The 18402-nt window shown below is 36.9% G+C and overlaps 1 long non-coding RNA gene across 1 annotated transcript; it reads left to right on the forward strand.

Annotated features, from left to right (window-relative positions):
* Positions 1-1957: 1957 nt before the first annotated feature.
* On the forward strand, positions 1958-18138 carry LOC116565588. The gene is made up of 3 exons (XR_004275521.1): positions 1958-1968; positions 8369-8379; positions 17141-18138. It is a non-coding gene; the product is annotated as an uncharacterized LOC116565588 (long non-coding RNA).
* Positions 18139-18402: the final 264 nt, after the last annotated feature.

The following is an 18402-nucleotide window of genomic DNA, read 5'->3' on the forward strand; positions in this document are numbered from 1 at the left end:
TCCTGGGCTCAAGCAGTCCTCCCACCTCAGCCCTGTAAGTAGCTAGGAACACAGGCGTGTACCACCACGCTGGGCTAATTTTTTGTATTTCTCATAGAGATGGGGTTTCACCATGTTTTCCAGGCTGGTCTCAAACTTCTGGGCTTAAGTGATCTGCCCACCTCAGCCTCCTAAAATGCTGGGATGACAGGCCTGAGCCACTGAGCTCAGCCTAGATAAGTAAGTTTCAAATACGTTGAAACTTATGAATAATAATGGAATAATAAGAAGCAGGGCCTGTGGGAGTTGATGAGACCATGAGAATGGAGCCCTGATGAATGGGATTAATCACCTTATTAAAAAAGCCTGAGGGAGCTTGTTCCTCGCTTCCACTATATGAGCACACATAGAAGGCACCATCTATGAAGCAGAGAGGAAAATCTCATCAGACGCTGAATCTGCTGGCAACTTGACCTTGATCATTCCTGCTTCCAGAACTGCGAGTAATATATTTCCGTCCTGTGCAAATTACTCATTGTAAGGTGTTTTACTATAGTAGCCTAAACAGACTAAGAAAGGGGATTAAATGAGTTATTCCATGTAAAGAATTTAGAATAGTGCCAGGTATATAATAAACAGTATATAAATGTTGGCTATTATTATTTTCAAGTGTTAAAAATAGTGTATAATTGAATTATAGGGATAGTTGCACAGTGTTGTAAGTAAAGCATGAGAATGATCTTGGGCTACCAGTATATTACATAGGTAAGCAGTGAAAGTGGAAAGAGAGTGGTATACAGAGTAGTCACACATTGGATTTTCATACGTATTAAATGGCCTGAAAAAGCTAGATCTAAGAAGACAACAAAATCATGAAGTATACATAACCAAGATTAAAATGGAGCTGCCAGAACTCAGTTGACCTTATAGGGTTGTCATTCAGGAATTAAAAAATAAATATTACATTGTAGGATGGGGAAAATTGTCTCACTTCCTAGGACTTTGTCTTATCCATAAATTGGATGAATTACCTAATTAATTGATTAAAATTTCTCTTCTCACAGTCAAACTCAATGCCAAAGTTAAATTTGTTAAAAACTGATGACCAAAAAACAAAGAGAAAAGATAAGGGGCAATCAGAGAGGCTAGAATTGCTGAGAAACTGAGACCTATTGAGAGAAGGAATTCTTCCGGGATTTTTATTCATACTGACACTAAGATCAAGCAGCTCTCCTCTTCAGAGCCACCAGAGGTAAACCCTCTGAATATTTAACTATGAGTTCTCTGCAGGCATATATGTATCATATGTGTATGAGTATGTAAATATATGGTTAATTCATCTACCACCTACTGGATTTTCCTGAGCAATAGTACTTTGTAATAAGCCTAAAATCTCAAAATTTGAGCAATTTCCCTGTCCTAGGATCTGTAATAACTTACATACTCTATAGGTAGGAGCTATGTTTTGTTATCAGTTGCAATCCCACAAGCATTAGCATACCTTACCCATAGTAGGCTTTCCATAATTATATGACAGGCATGATGGGACCATTTTATTTCTTGATCTAGTAAACTTTATACTCCTATGTGGTCTTTGAATTTCTCACAGAGATTGTCACAATGTCAAGCACATAATAGACAAGGCATTTGGTGGACTTAGTGAATTAATATCAATGTAGTCCAAGATAACAGTTTTTTTTTTTAGCCAGTAATGCAGCACTATTCCTTTTGTCGAATAGTCAACAAAATCAGCCATTTTATTTAAAAATGTATTAAATCAAGCTTTTCCTCATTCTACAAGTTAAAACTTAATGCAGGATTTTTATTAATCCATGCTTATTCACATCATACTAATTTGAACCCATTTGCCAGGCTGTCAAAAATTTTTCAAATCCTCTATGATGGCTTTTCCTTCCTACTTTGTCATCTGTAAATGTCATCTGCTCTTTTTCTGTACACTGGCCTAAAATATTAATCAAACATACAATAGTATAAACAATATGTGAATCCAGGATGCACATTTCCACAGCTCTTGCTCTAGGCTGACATAAGGAAGGCTGTAAAAAAATGTATACTCTCTTCGAAAAATAGTGCCATGGCATTTTCTGCTAATTATATCTGAAACTTGTTTTTCCTGTTCAAAGCCCACTACATCACTTTCCTGTCTTATCAATTTTGTACACAGCCTGAAGTTTGCAAATAAATAGCTTTAAATTTAAATTGTCCTTAGCAAATAAGTTTTCTGGAATATATATGTATCATGAAAACAAAAAAAGGGAGGGGGGTCTGGTGTGAAAATAAAGAGATAATATAATTTAATTGGATATAATTGAATGATATTAGTATATTGAATTTGTATGGCACTTGTAAATACAAATCATTTCTTAGAACATATCTGGAAGGTTCATGGGTACTTTATTCAGATTTATGAATTCCAGAGTCACCCCTTCTTTGTAGGTAGTAGGACATTTGTGTATTCATTGCTGGTTCTAAATCTTTGTTTTGCTATGCTTTTAAATGTTCATAAGTCTTTCTCTCTCGTGCAGAACCAGTTTGTTGATCTTTTGAAAAGTTTTACTTTCATCCGTTCAGGATGATAACAATAATAACAACTTTCATTTGTTTTGGATTTATTATATATCAGGTACTTTACAGTACTTTTCTTCATTTTATCTTCCAACAAGTCTATGAGGTAGGTACTAAAAATAAGAAAAGTAAGCAGCTTTCCCCAGAGTAAACACTCTGCAAATGACAAAGTTGGTCTTAAACTGTGACTTAGCTCAACCCAGGTTGCTTAGCTCTAGCAGGTCCTTACTAGAAATTTTCAGTATTCATGCATTTGTTTTCACATGCGATTTTTCCAGAGTTTTGGAAAATAGTATTCAATAAATAAGTCACCCCAATTATCACTTGACCCATAACTTGCTGAACCATGTTTTCTTTTTCAAGTATTACTATTCCAGACTAACTAGCAAGTCATTGTACGTTTCTTCTGACAAATGTTACTCCAATTATGTCTGCATCCTTGGTCAGTTACTGTGTAAAATAAACATTCAGTACAAACTGCATTTACTAATTTGTATTCTCAGTGCCACTACCCTTACCTTATCTTTTCCATGTTCTACCTGCCCCAGGCCGTGGATCAATCAAATTCATAGCAGGCTAAGTGATTATCAAAACTGAAAATCTGACCTGACCCTCCTCCTTGAAACTCCTCCACAGGTCCTCATTGACCTTAACATTTTAGGCTATGATTTTAACTACTTAGTAAATAATACAGAGAGGGCTCTTTGGGATTTGAGCCTTGTTTACCTTTTACTAGGACACCCATCATGCATGGCAAGCTGCAGGCAGGGTTAGTCTGCCACCCTCTACCTCAAACCATTCCTACTCTCACTCCACCTTTCCTGCCTGCCTAACATCAGAAATAGGTGTCCTGGAATTTGTTTGGAGCTCAGCAATGCTGCAAGAACTCAGGTTGTACTGTGGTGCTACTGAGATCCCTCCCTTCAGGGAAGTACTTAACAACCAACTAGGAGGCCTGCAGTCAGTAGACAGCCTGTAGCTGTGAGCTTCTGCAGTGTCAGCCTTGGCTGCAGGGAGCCGCTCTGTCCCTGGGCATCATACTCTTGGGGAAGCTGACCTCTGGTGACTGACCAAGGCTGATCCTACCGTTTAAAGGTGTGGCTCACAATAGGACCTTGTGATTGAAAATTCTTTGCTCCAGAGCCCACTGCATTTTGGTTGAGGATTTGTTGGGTCTGAATTAGTTTGTCTCCTTCCTCTGCCCAATCCTGCTCCCTCCAATTGTCTTTCACATATGTTCATCCCCAAACTTTGTCTTAGTTCTGCTTCTACAGAGTGAAATCTCAAACTTTTTCTGGCATCCTCAGACAATAGTTCATTCCTTTTCACTGGATGGCTGCAGCAGTCTCTAGTATCATGTTCTCATATGATATTCCACAACGACCACGAAGGAGACAGGGTGTAAGAGTTGTGAGGGCATCAACACAGCACTTTATTTTGTTTTATTATAGAAGAAAATATTTCCCAGAATGCCCCAGTAAAATTAGCTCGTCATTTCACAGATAAAAGCTGAGTGAATTATTTTTTAATCTCTATCGTGAGATGTTGACTCATTTTTTTTTTCTTTAGTTTTTTGGAGATGGAGATCTCACTATGTTCCCAAACTGGTCTTGTATTCCTGAGCTCAAGCAATTGTCCCAGTTATCTAGGACAAGTCTTCAAAGTTTTATGCTCATGAACTGCTAAAAAGAATGTTTAAATAATACAGTTCCTTGTGCATCCGTTTCACATCAAAACCTGTTTTGTTATAAATTTACATAGTTGTTAAAGTGTGATTTCCAACATTTGTAAATACTTTAAAAACGTTACATTATTCTTTAAGTGTATCCAGTGGAATCTGATTACAAGAGAAGTTGTTTTTGTTTGTTTGTTTGTTTGTTTGAGATGGAGTCTCGCCCTGTTGCCCAGGCTGGAGTGCAATGGCACAATTTCAGCTCACTGCAACCTCTGCCTCGTGGGTTCAAAGGATTCCCCTGCCTCAGCTTCCTGAATAGCTGGGATTACAGGTGCCTACCACCACATTTAGCTATTTTTTAAAATTTATTTTTAGTAGATACTGGTTTTCACCATGTTGGCCAGGCTGGTCTCGAACTCCTGACCTTGTGATCAGCCCACCTTGGCCTCCCCAAATGCGGAGATTACAGGTGTGAGCCACCATGCCCAGCCCAGAAGTTTTTATTTGATTTTAATTTTTTTTTTTTAAGAGTCTGTGTCTCACTTTGTAGCCCAGGGCTGAGTTCAATGACATGATCATGATCATGGCTCACTGCAGCCTCAACATCCTGGGCTCAAGCAAAGTAGCTAGGACTACAGGTACACCATCATGCCTAGCTAAGTTTTTTTTTTTTTTTTCTTTATTAGTTTTTTGGAGATGGAGATCTCACTATGTTCCCGAACTGGTCTTGTATTCCTGGGCTCAAGCAATCCTCCCACCTTGGTTTGTCAAAGTTCTGGGATTACAGGTGTGAGGCAATGGACCCAGCCAAGAAATTTTTTTTAGATATGTCTTTAAAAATGCTCATTATTATGGGAATTTTAAGGTATGCACAGAAATAGATTACTATAACAAACCTCCGTTTACCAGTTACCTAACTTGAAGTCAACATTCCGCCATTCTTGCTGCTTACCCAGCCAAGAAATTTTTTTTAGATATGTCTTTAAAAAATTATTTTAAAGTAAATTGCAGACATCATATTATTTCATTCACAAATATTTTTAAACGTATATCTGACAGAAAAACACAAAACTGTTATGTCACAATCAGCACAATTTATAATACTCCCTTAATAGTTTCTAATATTCAGTATGTGCCCATATTTTTCTGCTGTTTTTTTCTGTTGGCTTATTTGAATTAGGATCCATAAAAGGTCCACACATTGCATTTGACTGATTCCTTTGGAGTCTCTTTTCCTCTGTAGCATTTCTTTATTTATTTATTTTTTTAATTCTCCATGCCAGTTACTTGTGGAAGAAGTGGCATCTTTCCTTTTGGATAGGATGGTGTTGTCACAACTGTGTCTTCATGGTGGTGTTTAACATATTGTTCTTTCTCCTACATATCCCATAAACTGAAAGTTAGATGCAGTGAATTGATAGAATTAAGGATTATTTTGTTTTGTTTGCAAGAATACTTCATGGGTGATGCTTAGTATTTTCTATGGAATCACATCATGAGGCACATAATGTCACGTTGCCATATTATTAGTGATGTTAAGATTGATCAGTGGTTCAGGTGCTGTCAGCCTTATCCATCCATTTAGTATTCATCATCAGTCAGTTAAATAGTTTTAGCAGCTGCCTGTGATCAGATCCAATCTTCTACTAAGGTTACAAAATAGTGACTTTCTATCATTCTGCATTTATTATCCCTGGCTCCCTATAAAAAAACTTTACCTTATCAACTATTTGGTTACTTTGAAAAACAGCTCAGTAGGAAAGGCAAGATAAATACTTCATCTGTTCTCTTCATCAGTTTTCAGAATAATGAGTTGTTGCCCTGGCAACCTTCCATGGTTATAAATAATAATAATTATTATTTTTAGTCATTGTGAACTTCTAGACTTTATATGTGTTTCAATCTATTGTAGTCTTTTTGATGCTCATGTTTTTCCATTTTTGACCATGGTAATTCCTTTATGTTAGCTTTTGTCTCCTTTTGATGTGACCCTAGTAGTTTTTACTGTCATCTTTCTCTCAGGCATGGCAAGCCTCACCTTATAAATGCTCTGCTGCAGACCCAGAATTAACCATTTTTTCTAAGACACCAGTTTTTTGTTTTGTGTTTTTAGTCAAAACATAAATGGCATTTAGAAAAACCTAAACACACTGTAGGATTTGGATCTTCACTAAATTAAAGCTTTTTAAACTGTCAACAATCTTACATTGTTCTTTTTTCTTCTGCACTTTTGTTCTTATTTCAGTTCCTCAGGATTTTTACTCTTAACGAAATATGTTTGAAAGCATGTTATTGATCATCTTATCGTAACTCCCATGATGAAATTTATACGTTTAACTTTTTCCTTATCTTGTGTAATCATATGTGTCCAAGTCTTAAATGCTTTCGTAGCTTATATAAACTTCATAAAAGTTAATGAACTTTGTAAAAGTTAACCTCAAAGAAATGATTTCATAAGTTATTTTTCTCCTAAAGATCTAAATAAATGTTAAAAAAAAATACAAACACTTCTTATATAATTTATGTTTTTTTGGTTTTACTTAGTGATGTAGTGTTCATCTGTGAGAAGTAAAGATTGAACATTTTTCTTTTTTCTTAAAATGATGCAAAATATGTATCTGAGGTAGAGAAGGGTGATTTAAAGTACAGGTACTCCCCTAGACCTTTCTCACAGCAAAACGGTGACAAGGGAGCCTTTCATAACCAATTAAAATTATCCAGCGTGTTTCCTACAAGTCTAAAACAGATAGAAAAGGCACAGAGTCTTTCCTTTTGAGTCCTGCATCTATCTTGATGAAACAATGTACCATCATCTTTCTTAGCGACACTTTACTAGTTTTGCTTCCTGAAAACCCATGCATTCTTTGTCAGTAGTCAAGAGTGGAAGAAATGAAGACATAAAAATAGCTATAACTTTACTCCTTTGCCGCACCGTTTGATACATTTGAATTCAGAATGCTCTAACATTGACCAAGCTTCCCTGCTTCTGATGTCATATATCAACCTGCAGACTTAACATTGTCTCTTTGTTAGAATCAGGGATTCAGGTGTTTGAATCCTGGAACATTGTAAGATTTTGGACAGGTAAGTAGTAGGCCTTTCTTCTTAAAGCGAAATAAGAGAAATAATGAAAGGAATAGTGGAAAGGAGAAAGCCAACCATTTAGTTTAAGAATATAAGGAATCCGAAGATTGGAAAAATGATTCAGTTGAAACTATTTGTGCTTGCATACCTCTTTGGATAGATTTTGTGTACTCTCAGAGGTACAAGTACCTCATTTGGAAGACTGCTGCGCTAAAGCAATATCCAGTAGTGGCACTGAAATTTCCTAGATTAGACACATAAATAATTGTACTAATTCCTTACAGATTTTTTAGTTTTGTAGATCTGTATTATACATTTCTACCAGTAAACATCCCATTTCCTTGACTCATCAATACTTGTTATCATTCAACTTTTATTTGTTGCTAATCATACAGTTACAAATTGGTATCTTGAGGTAGTTTTAATTTGTATTTTCCTGATTAATTGTATTACTGTTATACTTTAAGGTTTCTCATTCTCTGAACCTTATTTGCGCATTCTCTCTCCATTTTTTGATTTTCTTTCCTTTGGGAAGTTGATTTTCTGAAGTTTATTGAATGTTCTTTATATGAATCTTTTCAAGATTTAAATGTCAGAACTATCTTCTCAAAGTGTATCACCTTTCAATTTTTTAAATAGTAACATATGGTGATCATACATACTTAATTTCCAGTGTAGTCAAAGCCAACAATTATTTTGATTTTCTTTATAGTTTGTGCTTTTAAGTCCTGTTTAAGCATTATGTACTCACTCCAAGGTAACAAATGTATTTCCTTATTGTATTAACATTACTCTTTTAGTTTCCACATGTTTGAAATTTACCTTTGTGTATAGTATATGATAGGGGGTTCAACCTTGTTGTTATCCATAAATGAATCTCTCTCTCTCAAATATCTTTTACATAATTATTCCTTTATAGATTTCTATTATTGTTTTATTATGTCTTTAGTTCCTGTATGATTATAGAACTCTTTATACATTATTCTATCTAATTTGGTCTGTTTGTTTATTTCTGTGGTAGTTTCATGTTGTTTTTATTATTAGAGTTTTATAATGTGTCTTAAAAACTGTCAGGTTTTCTTTGGTCTACTTTTTGAAAATTAACTTAGTAATCTGATTTTAATTTTTATATACAGTCTTGAATGAATTTGTTGAATTTCATTAAAACAATTCTACTGATTCTGCTGGTATTTTTATGGAGAAATATGTTCAACTTTGAAATTAGTTTATTGATAATACACACCTTTAAAATACAAGGTATCTAATTCATGAATAAGGTATCAACTTGTATTTAAATTTATGCTTATGACATATAATAGATTTTAAAATTTCTCTTTATGAATACTTTGTGAATTTTTGGTCAAGATAATTTTTAGATACTTTTTTTGGTAGTTATGATGAGTGGTTCTTATTTTCTGTCATATCTCTAAATTGGCATTACTGGTTTTGATGAAAGCCATTAGTATGTGCAAGTTGTTTTTACACATCAGGATTTCAGAAGTTTATTTTGAAATCTGTAAAAAATCTGTTGATTATCCTATGTAAATGATTGTACATTTGCAAATAGTTATCGGTTTGTGCTAATTTTTTTCAGTCCTCATCTCACTTTTTTTTTTTTCTTGTGCTTTTGTGTTTGCTAGAACTTCTAGTACTATATCCAACAGGGACTGAGTTAATGGGCATATTTATCTTTTTTCCAGATCTCTGAAAAATGCATACAGTGAATTTTCTTTGAGCAGAATATTTACTATAGATTTGGCATATACTCTTGATAAAGTTCTAGAAGTGCCTTAGTAGTCCCATATTTTAGACATTTTTGGTTTATTTGTTTAGTTTGCTTATATTCATAAGTATGTATTACATTTAATTTAAAGTCATTTTTCTACATTTACTGAGAAAAACCTATGACTCTTTTGTTCTCCTTTAGGCCACTAATAGGTTGCCTTATGTTGATAGATATTCTGATGTTAAACAACCATTTTTCTCTCATGATAAATATTGCTTGACAAATTTATTTTCTTAGTAAGCTCTTGGATTTGGTCACACAATTATTATTTAGGATTTGCTCATCTATGCTCGTAAGTGAAGTGGTTAATACTGCCTTTGCTTTTTTTTTAAGATACAGTCTCACTCTGTTGCCCAGGCTGGAGTGCAGTGGTGCAGTGGCATCATGACTTTGGCTCACTGCAACCTCCACCTCCCAGGTTCAAGCAATTCTCCTGCCTCAGCCTCCTGAGTAGCTGGGATTATAGGTGCATGCCACCACATCCAGCTAATTTTTTATTTTTTGTAGAGACAGGGTTTCACTATGTTGGTCAGGCCGGTCTCAAACTCCTGACCTCCTGATCCACCTGCCTTGGCCTCCCAAAGTGTTGCAATTTTAGGCATGAGCCACGACGCAGGCCTGATAACTCAATTTGCTAATTTTGTCTCAGGTTTGGCAATTGTTTCAATTACTATAGCTGTGTAACCAGTTACCCCAAAATAGGGGTGAAAAATAATTTTTTTTTCCCTCACAGATAGTGTGGGTCAAGAATTCAGATGGGATTATGATGGGATGGCTGGTCCCTGAGTGATGATGTTCCTTAGCAGGAAGAATTGAAGAACCGGGGCTGAAATTAGCCAGAGGCTCATTTATTCACATATCTGACTGTAGATACCAGCTTTCAGCTAAGGCCACTGCTCTTTTTCCTATAGGCCTCTCCATCTGGTTTTTCCATGTATTCTAACTAAATCAGCTAGTTTGGTTTCCAACATGATGCTGGCTTTCTCAGAGAGAAAGACACAGAATGGGAATTTCTTTTTTTGGGGGAGACAGAGTCTTGCTCTGTTGCCAGGCTGGAGTGTAGTGGGGCAGTCTCGGCTCACTGCAACCTCTGTCTCCTGGGTTCAAACGATTCTTCTGCCTCAGCCTCCCAAGTAGCTGGGACCACAGGCGCGTGCCACCACGCCTGGCTAATTTTTGTATTTTCAGTAGAGACGGGGTTTCACCATGTTTGCCAGAATGGTCTCGATCTCTTGACTTCGTGATCCGTCCACCTTGGCCTCTCAAAGTGCAGGGATTACAGGCCTGAGCCACAGCTTCCGGCCCTAGCATGGGAATTTCTGTGGCTGTCTATAGCCAAATTCTTCTATTCAGAGCAGGCATATACCTGCCCTGTTCAAATGAGTGAAAACAGACTTCACTTCTATGAAGGAGTGGCAAGATTCTGGAAGCACGTGTGGATGTTTATAGAAAGAATAAACAGCCACAGTAATTTATATATTTTTTCAGATAGTTCATCAGTGTTTTCACACGTATTAGTGAATTTAATGGTTGTGAATTTAGTGGTTGAGATATTTTTTTTTCTTAATTGCTGTGCTATTTCTGGCTATGTCTAAATTTTTATTTTGTATTTTGTGTAATTGAAAATACTGCCAGAGGATGGATGCAGTGGCTCATACGTGTTATCCCAGCACTTTGGGAGGCCAAAGCAGGTGGATCACTTGATGTCGGGAGTTTGAGACCAGCCTGGTCAACATGGTGAAACCCCATTTCTAGGAAAAAATGCAAAAATTAATTAAATGTTGTTGTACATGCCTGTAATCCCAGCTGCACAGGAGGCTGAAACACAAGAATCACTTGAACCCAGGAGGCGGAGGTTGCAGTGAGCTGAGATCATGTCACTGTACTTTAGCTGAGGTGACAGAGTGAGACCCTGTCTCAAAACAAACAAACAAACAAAAAAAAAAACTGTCTTTTCCCTTTCCTTACTCTTATTGGATATTTGTTTTCCTCACTCTTACTGGATATTTGTTTAGTCCTAAACAAATTAGCTTTAGCTTTTAGTCATATTCATAACTGTACTTTTGTTCAATGTTTCATGATTCCTGCCTACTTTATTAATAATAATGTCTTTATTTCAGTTTGGTCCATTCTTCTCTTTCCCATCAATCAAGTAGGATTCATGGCTCATTTTATTTCAATGTCTTTATTTATGTTTGCTGATCAATGTACTTAAAGCTATACATTTTCCTCTGATTTCTGCTTTAGTTGTGCCCTGCAAGATTTCATATGCAAAGATATTGTTGTCATTCAACTCTAATTGGCTTATAATTTCTCTTACGATTTCTGCTCAAGCCCAGGGGTAATTTAATATCAGGCTTTTTAGTTTCAGGACTAGGTAATATTTTTGCCTGTCTTTTAAATTATTGCTTTGTAACTTTATTGCAGTAGAGTTAGGGAACATATTCTGATGTTCATTCATTGGAATTGATTGAGAGTTTCTCCATATAATTATTACAAATTTAATTTTTGTTGAGTATCCCATGTGAGCTAAAAAATAATCTGGTTTTGTTATCTGCTGTTCACTCTAATGAGACTTTAGAAACTCTTAGCTGCAATCCATGATTCCCGGACCAATAAAAAAAGCATGTAGACATGGATCTGCCTTTTATGTGGGGAGGCAGAGGCAAAAGAACACAACTGAAAATGTTTCCCCAGCTAAATTGGGGAGTGGTAAAGGGTAGGAGGGAGCCAGGGAGAGAACATTTAAAGGGTGTGGACAGAGTTTAGGTAGGTGGTGATAGGGACTTTAAGTGATAGCAAAACAAAACAAGTAAAAAAGATAAAATATCTCACAAAAGAAAAATAAAGAATTGGAGACTACCTCAGGAGGGCAAGAAAGAAGTTAGAGGAGTTAAGGATGATTACACAGTTTAATTAATGGTGTAGGGCAAGAATTATGGTTAAGGAAATTAGGAATCCATGTTCAGATATGAGTCTGAGATGCGGTAATAAAAGCACAGGCAAATGTTCAGAAGGAGCCCAGAAAAGCAGAAGTGAAATCTCCCAGCATCCTTTCAACTGGGAAAGTTGCACTCTGCCTTCCACTGCTCTGCGAGAGCATCACAAGGCTCCCTGAGGGCCCCGACCTCTAGCCCTCATTTCCAAATGTAATGGTCTTCTCAGACAAGTATTTTTATGAAAATAAAGCCAAATAACATTGTGCTGACTTTGTCAGTCTGGCTTTTTATTTCACACTGAATTTCCTGGGAGGGGATAGCCCTCTTCAGGTTTCAAGGGCCAGTGCAATCTGGTTTTCTTTATATTCCCACTAGGGCACCACCAAGTTGCAATCTAATCAATTGGAGATAGTGGCTGATTAATTCTCTGTAGACTGAAATTTAATTCTTTCATCCTGAGTGCTAGTAGATGGCTAAATCAACGTTCTGGACCAGTTTTCTTTCTGCATTTTAAAACTTCCTTCGGGTCTCTTGAATGCTAAATCAAATCTCCCATCTCCTGAATTTTCAAAAAAAAAATGTTTAGGTCTCTCCATGTAGAAAATATAAAGATTAAAACAGATGTGCTGTGTATTCCTCTGCTTGGCATGTGGGGATCCTAAACTATTTCAGATGCAGGATCCTTATGCTTAAAAAGGCAGGAGAACTGCTTGAACCCAGGAAGCAGAGGTTTCAGTGAGCTGAGATAGAGCCATTGCACTCCAGTCTGGGCATCAAGAGAGAAACTCTGTCTCAAAAAAAAAAAACAAAACAAACAAATAAAAAAACAAACAAAAAAACCACCCCAGGGAGTGGAGTAGACGGCAGAGTCCCTCTCCTGCTCTGCCTTTGTGCTCCTCCCCTAGACTTGTCCCTCTGCTGTCCCTAGAACCTGTCTCTAGCAGGCCGCTTCCTCAGTGACAGCTTCAGGCATCCCAGCTGCATCTGTCCTTGGCTGTCATCTTCTGCCTGAAGCCTGCAAGATGCTTCAGTAACTCCAGTGAAAGGGCTTACATTCCTGAACTGGCAGTGGGGAGGGAGGTCTTTTTCTCTTCCCCTCTTCTTTCTTTCTTGTTTTGTTTGTGTTTTCGTTGTTGTTCAATTTACACATTCCTGAGCTGTCATGTTGGACCTCCCCCCCTCCAACAACGGTCAGACCCCCCTCTACAAGAGACAGTCAGAATAAACCAGAAACAAACAATGTACAGAAGAGAAATTTCAAAGAAATTCAGAGAAATGTGTTACTTCAAAGGCAGTAGCCAGGTCCCCCTGGAGCTCATTACTATAGTTGGTGAGATAAGGCAGGGAGGGAGCTGCTCAACGGGCTCCCAGGGGATGGAAAATTCAGGCGAAAAAAGCGCACAAGAAGTGCAGTTTAGCCGTTTTTAAAAACTATCAAGTCTGTATATCCGTCATAGATAAAGAAATAAGCCTTGCCCCTTCTGTGGTCCCCAAAAGCTGTTCACTTCACTGGATATCCCCCTGACACCCCCTAAAACCATGAGTTCTTGGGAGGAGAATGTGTTACCCAATCAGTATAGCTGTAGGGAAAAGAGAATAGCAGGGGTAGAGACCACATCTCACTGAATAACAGTGGTTCAGATAATGAGGTGGGAGAGGAGAGGGGCTACAGCACCCCCAGCCCCACACTGTACCTTAGGATGGAGAGCCACTGAATCAGCTATGGGAACCCCAGCTTTTACTTTTGGGGAGCTGGTTTTGTTTTAGCTGCAAAAGTTAACAACTGTAAGAATGTATCTTAGGTAAAATTGACCCGGAAGGGAACATCTATTCCAGTAATAATTGATCTTACACGTACTTTAGATTGCACATACCGTTACATTGAGGTGGTGTACCATCTCCAAACTTTATATTTTTCCCTACAAGTTTATCTTATTCATTATATTGTGAAATTTAAGGTTAAGGAAAAAGATTTTTGTATTTTATTTTTGTTTTGTTTGCTTTGTCATCTTCAAACTTCTCAAGGAGTTAAAGAAATACAAAATGTCAACTGAAATTGCTTTTCAACTTAGAATACTTTATTGCTACCTTTTTCAAATTAATTTTTAAAAAATATGAATGCAATAAAATGTGTCTTTTTGGGATAGAGTTCCATGTGTTTTGATAAATGCAGAGTAGTATAACATCATTACAATCAAAATACAGAATATTTTTGTCAACCCGCATGAACACATACACCACACACACGCACGCACGCACCCACCCACCCACCCACCCACCCCGCACACACACATGCTAGCCTTTTTAGTTAAGCCTTTACCCCTGACAATTACTAATTTGTTCCCTGTCCCTATAGTTTGTCTTTGCCAGAATGTTACATAAATGGAGTAATGCAATATTAGAGCTTCATTCTGGCTTATTCAATTAATTTAATGCATTTGATACCCATCCATGTTGTAGCATGTATCAGTACTTTGTTCATTTTTATTACCAAGTAATATCCCATTTTACAGATACACTACGATGTATTTATTCATCTCTCAGTGGACGACATCCAGAAGTCGATTTTTTAGCAGGAAAGGGGGCCCAATCGAGATCCCAGAGTGGGTTCTTGGTTCTCATGCCAGAGAGGATTCAGGGCAAATTTGTACTGCAAAGTGAAAGCAAGTTTATTAAGAAAGTAAAGAAATAAAAGAATGGCTACTCCATAGCCCTGAGGGCTGCTGGTTGCCCATTTTTATGGCGATTTCTTGATGATATGGTAACAAGGGATGGATTATTCAAGACTTCCCTTTTTAGACCAAAGAGGGTAACTTCCTGATGTTGCCATGGCATTGGTAAACTGTCATGGCTCTAGTTGGAGTGTAGCAGTGAGGCCAACCAGAGGTCACTCTCATGGCCATTGCGGTTTTGGTAGGTTTCGGCCAGGTCCTTCACTGCAACCTGTTTTATCAGCAAGGTCTTTATGATCTGTGTTTTGTGTTGACCCATCCCATCCTGTGACTTAGAATATCTTAACCATCTGAGAATGCAGCCCACTTGGTTTCAGTGTCATTTTACTCAGCTCCTATTTAAGATGGGCATGTGGCTGGGCACAGTGGCTCATGCCTATAATCCCAGCACTTTGGGATGCTGAGGTGGGCAGATCACCTGAGGTCAGCAGTTTGAGACCAGCCTGGCCAATGTGGTGAAACCCTGTCTCTACTAAAAATACAAATGAAAAATTAGTCGGGTGAGGTAGCATGTGCCTGTAATTCCAGCTACTTGGGAGGCTGAGGCAAGAGAATCCCTTGAACCCAAGAGGTGGTGGTTGCAGTGAGCCAAGATTGTACCACTGCACTCCAGCCTGAGAGTGACAGAGCAAGACTCGATCTCAAAAAAAAAACAAACAGAAAACTAGATGGAGTCGGTCTCATTCACATGTCTCTGACATTTCCTCCAGCCCTTTTATAAGAGAACTCTTAATGTTAACGGTTGCAGAGGGATGAAAATCCATCTTCTGTAACTTCTTCAGGCTGAATAGGGGTGATAATATTTCTGCCTATCAGTTATCTTGTGTTCATGGTAGAGAGGAGCTCAGTCAGAAAACATCAGTATGGCAAGGAGCATTCAGAACTCTTGAGTTTCAACAAGAGTTGATATCTGGAAGATTAATAAGTGTTTAGTTTAAGAAAACATTCAGTAAGCTTGTTCTGTATTCCTACGCAAAGAGCATAATACCAATATATTCACAAGAGTAAAGCAGTATAAGTAAAGTCATTCCAAGTAAATTAAGTTAGAAGGCTTTTCATGAACTAGGCAGCTGTTGGAACTAAGCTGATACGGGTTTGTTAGCTGATTGTAATATGCCCAGAATTAGAATACCGATTCAGATTTTTACATTACCTGTCCGTCTTTTTTCTTCTGAGCAATAGTAGAGATCACTGTTTGGTTTACAGGAATAAGCAAGGTTAGCCTAAACAAATGGAAAAAGCAGTGAGACTAGAATTTAATAACAAGTATACTGTAGTTCTTGAAATATTTCTCTCTCCACTTTCCCATTTTTACTACAGACAAATCATAATACGACTGATTTGCTTTATTATTCTTGGCCTAATAATTTGTGTAAAGTTTAGCAAGTATAATTATTTTCCACATAAGCTCTTTTTAAATTGACTTTCATGGAACTCTTTTTCATAGAAGAAATTTCAGATAAGACTTTTTTAAAGCCGAGCCCAGCCATGGGTTTTTACCCTCAAATACCTGTAAGTTGGGTAATTTTTTTCCTCTTGAGGTCCCAAGATAACTTGGAGCTCCTGGGCCTGTCAGAAAGTGACATTCTTTACTCACCACAGATCAGAAACCCTGTACTAGGACTGTGTAGTCAAGGTATGAGGCCAGTTCCCCAAGGGGCTTTTATTGTCTTTGTAAGTCAAGTCTAATTATTTAAAGGAAAACACACCATTCCAGTCAAACCCTTGACTGGAATAATAATCAGTTTTTCTAATTGTTTGCTGTTACAAAATAGATTTTTATTGTACTTACACAAATAACTCTAATAACTCTATTGCCATAAGTTAAGAAAACTCAAGTAGTTTCCACGTTCTGGAGAAATCAGGTAGACAGAAGCAAATATGCTCCAAATTTTGTTCACCGGAGTATACTTTACTCAGTTGCTGCAAGCTGTAAATAACTCACAAGAAAATTTTCCTTGATTTTGAAAAACAAAGAATCAGCAGCATTTTAAACAAAGCTAAAAAGATTACTTCTGTTTTCTATTGGTTCCGTTAATTCACTTCTGTTTTGATTGATATTCATGAACATTCCAGCTCTTCATGAGAGTTCTGAAAGTTGTTTCTTCTATTCTAATGTTACAATTTCCAAAGCTATTAGAAACTTGGATTTAAGTACACCTGTTAGAGTGCTATAGTTGATTATGAACCACCTTTTGAAGAGGTTTAAAACAGGACAACGATTGTCCTTGGATGACAGAGCATCTTAGGACAGCCATAGTCAAAAACACAATTGACAAAGAAATGTGGTTAACCATGTGGCATACAATGATTTTATGTAACAATTATAATTATCATAAACCTACAACTGACTCATTAGAATTATTGGAGTTTCCCATTATTTTAGAACACATACCAATAATATATTCATACAAATACAGCCTAAGGAAAACCAAACAACATTGCATATTTGATAGTGCTTTTTGTATGATTTTCATACCAGATAAGCCTAATGTCACTGTTGCATTTGTGCATTATTGATATCAAACCCAATTTTTAATAACACCTTAAAGACATATTTACCCAATTTCAATGTTTAACAATAAGGTAAGATTCTTATAAACCTTTTTTAACCCTTTACTATTATTATTGCAGAAGAGCAGGTCAGTGCTCTATGAAAAATCTGCTGTGCTTTTATTCCAATATGTAATTTATGGAAAACCTGAATAATAGCTTTTAACTTTAGTCAGTATGTTCACATGCAGAATCTCTTACAATTAATTTTTATAAACCTTTTACAACTGTTCAAACCTTTAGCTTTACTTCATCTAACTTATAACAATTATTTAACTCTTTAGGCAAAAAACCCACATTCCTGTGTCTTCTTATGGTATTTTACCAAAAGTACATTTTCGTTTCCTTACACACCTTACATGTAAAATTGTTTCCTCAGTAGTCTCAGTTACATATTACCAGGTTAACTTTTAGTGACTTTTACTTTTGGTGAAAACCTTGATTAATAAGCAATTTAAATTGTGTACTAGGTGTGGGGCCTAGCCTAGGACACACCAGGCAGAATGCAGATAAGAGCTTACACGCCAACATAGCTAAGGAGTGTGGCTAACTCCACAGGTGCCCTGGTTTTGCCTTTCCTTAAGCAGGCAAAATGTACAATAAGAGTTACAGTGTCATTTTATGAAGCATTTAGGATGCTTAACAACGTTTGAATTGGACAACATTTCTTGCATACATTCCCTTTCACCAATCTGTTCATGACTTACACAGACAATCTGAGACATTCTTAGACTTCCTTACTTGCCCTAAACATCCTTCCTTTTAAAAAACCGGTCATTTTACTTTAGGACAAGAATTTACCATACAAGATCCTTTGTTTATAAAATCTTTATTTATAATTTTCTTTGTATAGGTAGGGGGCGTGGCTAATTCCACATATCCCCAGGGCTTATCATGAATCTAAGGTCTTAAAGGTAGGTAAACTGAACAGTTTTGTAAAGCCGAAGAAACGGTTTGACCTTAAAGCATTTAGCAAATACAATACCTGACCTTAATTTAGACCAGATGTCTACATTTTCAGGACATTTTAGTTTACCACTAATCTTTAAAACGGTCTTTATTTTCCAA

Source organism: Sapajus apella, unplaced genomic scaffold (assembly GCF_009761245.1).
Source record: "Sapajus apella isolate SASKATOON/1434 unplaced genomic scaffold, GSC_monkey_1.0 scaffold40, whole genome shotgun sequence".
Taxonomy (NCBI): domain Eukaryota; kingdom Metazoa; phylum Chordata; class Mammalia; order Primates; family Cebidae; genus Sapajus; species Sapajus apella.